At 40.6% G+C, this 4,512-nt stretch overlaps 1 pseudogene; it reads left to right on the top strand.

Annotated features, from left to right (window-relative positions):
- Positions 1–2,370: 2,370 nt before the first annotated feature.
- On the top strand, positions 2,371–3,119 carry LOC143661602 (ferritin light chain pseudogene; annotated as a pseudogene).
- The last annotated feature ends 1,393 nt before the right edge of the window (positions 3,120–4,512 follow it).

Here is a 4,512-nt window from a genome sequence, read left to right as displayed (position 1 = left end):
GAGTTACTCCCCCCAGACCTGTGCACCCATACAGCTACATCTTCCCTGGCCGCTGGGTGCCCACGTTCACAAGCACCAGCAACATCCCCAACCTGTGTCTATACCTGAACAGCAATGCATCACTGCATTTTGTGCCCCACCCTATACCCTGCATCCTACTACACAACCACCCCACAAACACAAGCCTTAGACCACTGAAGGAAATAAACTCCCAAAATAAATCAATCAAGATATTTACATGCTACAAAAAACAACAGAAGATCACTAAGCATATCACAATGCAGACAGATAAAGCCCAGCCTAATGACCAAATTAAAACACCAGTGGAGACACAGACATGGGAACAATTAATCAAAGATGTTCATATAAGTCTACTTAATAAAATAAGTGGGATGGTTTATGATATAAAGGAGATCAAGAAGACAGTAGAAGAGCATAAAGAGGAATTTGAAAGAACAAATAGAAAAATAGCAGATAACACAGAGATTAAAGGCTCTGCTGACCAAATAAAAACATACTAGAGGCACACAACAGCAGATTTGAAGAGGCAAAAGAAAGAATAAGTGATATAGAGGATAGGATAACTGATTTTGAACACTCAAAATAGAAAATGCCAAAAAAGATGGATAACTTTGAATTGGAGCTCAGGTAAATACTAGACAAAACAAAGGGCACAAATACAAGAATCATTGTTGTCCCAGAAGAAGAAGAGAGGAGTAAAGGGCTGAAAAGATTAGTTGAGGATATAATGGGAGAAAATTTCCCAACCCTTATAAAGGACATAAAATACAAGTCAAAGAAGCCAAATGAACTCCTAACAGAATAAATCCAAATAGGCCTTCCCCAAGACACATACTAATCAGTCTGTCAAATGTTGAAGAGAAGCAGAAAATTCTCTCTGTAGCAAGAGAAAAATAATCTACTACATACAAGGGATACCACATAAGACTGAGTTCAGACTAATTGGCACCATGGAGGTGAGAAGGCAGTGGTATGATATATTTAAGATCCTAAAAGAGAAAGACTTCCAGCCAAGAATTCTGTACCTAGCCAAACTAGACTTCAAAACTGACAGATAGATTAAAATTTTGACAGACAGACAAATCCTGAAAGAATCTGTCAACAAGAGACTGACTCTACAAGAAATAATAAAGGGAGTTCTGCCAGTTGCAAAAAAAAACAGGAGAGGGAGGTCTGGAGGAGGCCACAGAATTAAGAGTACCAGTAAGGACAACTTAAAGGATAAAAAGAGAAAGAAGGAAAAGAATATATAGATCTGACAAATAAAATAAAAAAGATAGGATGGTGGATTCAAGAAACACCTTTTCAGTAATAACTTTGAATGTTAATGGACTAAACTTACCAATTAAAAGATATAGACTGGCAGAATGGATTAAGAAGTATTATCCAGCTATATGCTGCATACAAGAGACTCATCTTAGAAACAAGGATACAAAAGATTGAAAGTTAAAGGATGGAAAAAGATGTTCCATGCAAGTTGTAACTAAAAGAAAGCAGGAGTAGCTATACTAATATTGGACAAAATAGACTTTAAATGTAAAGTCATCATAAGAGACAAAGAAAGACACTACATATTAATTAAAGGGACAATTCACCAAGAAGATATAACAATCTTAAATGTGTCTGCTTCCAATCAAGGAGCTCCAAAGTACATGAGACAGACATTGGCAAAACTGAAGGGAGCGACAGATGTTTCAACACTAACAGTAGAAGACTTCAATATACCACTTTCCTCTATAAATAGAACAACCAGTCATAAGACCAACAAGGAAATAGAGAAATTAAACAACTTGAGAAATGAATTAGACCTAACAGACATATATAGGTCATTGCATTCCAAAACACAAGGATATACATTCTTCTCTGGTGCTCATGGAACATTCTCCAGGATAGATCTTATGCTGGGGCACAAAACAGGTCTTTATGAACTTAAAAACACTGAAATTATTCAAAGCACTTACTCTGATCACAATGGAATGAAGATGGATCCCAATAACCACCAAAGAACAAGAACATTCACAAATATATGGAGATTAAATAATACACTCTTAAACAACCAGTGGGTCAAAGAAGAAATTGCTAGAGAAATTAGTAGCTATCTGGCGATGAATGAAAATGAGGCTACAACTTATCATAACTTATGGGATGCAGCAAAGGCTGTGCTGAGAGGGGAATTTATTGCTCTAAATGCTGATATTAAAAAACAAGAAAGAGCAAAAATTAAGGACTTGACAGCACGCCTGGCGGTCCCGCGGATCTGTCTCTTGCTTCAACAGTGTTTGAACGGAACAGACCCGGGGACTCTCCCCCCACCTCTCCGGCCTCCACCACACTCCAACTGCCTCTCCCGCTGCAACCTCTGGGACCAACTTCTGGGCCAGCCCCTGCCTCCAGGACCAGCTAACAGGTTTTTTGTGGTTAGCTCCTCATCGTCGACCAACCATGAACTCCCAGATTCACCAGAATTATACCGCCGATGTGGAGGCCTCTGTAAACCACCTGGTCAACCGGTATCTGCGGGCCTCCTACACCTGCCTCTCTCTGGGCTTCTATTTCGACCATGACGATGTGGCCCTGAAGGGCGTGGACCACTTCTTCCGCGAGTTGGCGAAGGAAAAGCGTGAGGGGGCCAAGCATCTCTTGAAGATGCAAAACCAGCGCGGCGGCCGCGCACCTTTCCAGGATGTGCAGAAGCCGTCCCAAGATGAGTGGGGCATGACCCTGGATGCCATGGAAGCCGCCCTGGTTCTCTAGAAGAGCCTGAACCAGGCCCTTTTAAAACTGCATGCCCTGGGTTCTGCCAACTCAGACCCTCATCTCTGTGACTTCCTGGAGAACCATTTCCTAGATGAGGAGGTGAAACTCATCAAGAAGATGGGCAACCACCTGACCAATCTCCGCAGGCTGGCCAGCCCACAGGCCGGCCTGGGCGAGTATCTCTTTGAAAGGCTCACCCTCAAGCATGACGACTAGGAGCCTCCAGAGCCCAGAGGCCTTTATGGGGCGCCCCTCTGCATTCCTCTGGCATCCAGGCTTCTGCCTGAGCCCCTCCCTCCAGCCAGGAGGCTCTCTTTAACCAGCTGCCCTGCCACCCTCTAACAATCCTTGAACCAAGTGTGAACAATAAAGCTTATTGCAGCAAAAAAAAAAATTAAGGACTTAACAGCAAACCTTGAGGAACTTGAGAAAGAACAGCAAACTAACCCCAAAGCAAATAGAAGAAAAGAAATAACAAAGATTAAAGCAGTGTTAAATGAATGGGAGAACAAAAGAACAATAGAAAGAATCAATAACACCAAAAGTTGGTTCTTTGAGAAAATCAATAAAATTGATGGGCCACTAGAAAGACTGACAGAAAAAGAAAAAGACGATGTAAATAAAATCAGGAATGAGAAGGGGTGCATTACCATAGACCCTGAAGAAGTAAAAGAAATCATAAGAGGATACTATGAACAACTATATGCTAACAAACTAGACAACTTAGATGAAATGAACAATTTCTCGGAAACACACAAACAAGCTACACTGACTCAGGAAGAAATAGAAGATCTCGACAAGCCAATCATACGTAAAAAGATACAGGGCAGGCCATGGTGGCTCAGCAGGCAGAGTTCTCACCTACCATGCCTGAGACCAGGTTCGTTTCCCAGTGCCTGCTCATGCAAAAAAAAAAAAAAAAAAAAAAAAAAAGATTCAATTAGTCATCAAAAATCTTCCTACAAAGAAAAGCCCAGGGCTAGATGGCTTTACAGGGGAATTTTATCAAACATTCCAAAAAGAACTAACACCAATCCTATTCAAACTTTTCCAAAAAATTGAGGAAAAAGGAACTCTACCTAACTCATTTTATGAAGCTAATATCTATTTCTTTTTTTTTTTTTTTGCTTGGGCAGGCTCCAGGAATTGAACCTGGGTCTCCTGCTCGGCAGGCAAGAATTCTTGCTACTAAGCCACCATTTCACCACCCTTGAAGCAAATATCATTTTAATACCAAAACCAGATAAAGATGCTATAAGAAAGGAAAACTACAGGCCAATCACCCTAATGAACACAGATGCAAAATTTCTCAACAAAATATTAGCAAATCAAATCCAACAACACATTAAAAGAATTACACAGCATGCCCAAGTGGGGTTTATACCAGGAACGCAACAATGGTTCAACACTAGAAAATTAATTAATGTAATACAGCACAGTAACATACTGAAAGGGAAAAATCACATGGTCATCTCAATTGATGCTGAAAAAAGCATTCGACAAAACTCAAAGTCCTTTTCTGACAAAACATTCCAAAAGATAGGAATCAAAGGTAAGTACCTCAGTATGATAAAGGGAATATATGAAAAACCAATAGCCAGCATCGTACTCAATGGTGAGTGGCTGAAAGCCTTCTCCCTAAGATCAGGAATGAGACAAGGATGCCCACTGTCACCACTATTATTCAACATTGTGCTAGAAGTTCTAGCTAGAGCAATCAGGCAGGACAAAGAA

This window comes from Tamandua tetradactyla, chromosome 17, assembly GCF_023851605.1.
Source record: "Tamandua tetradactyla isolate mTamTet1 chromosome 17, mTamTet1.pri, whole genome shotgun sequence".
NCBI classification, from domain to species: Eukaryota; Metazoa; Chordata; class Mammalia; order Pilosa; family Myrmecophagidae; genus Tamandua; species Tamandua tetradactyla.
The sequence above is the reverse complement of the archived record's forward strand: the minus strand, read 5'-3'. Positions and strand labels throughout refer to the sequence as shown.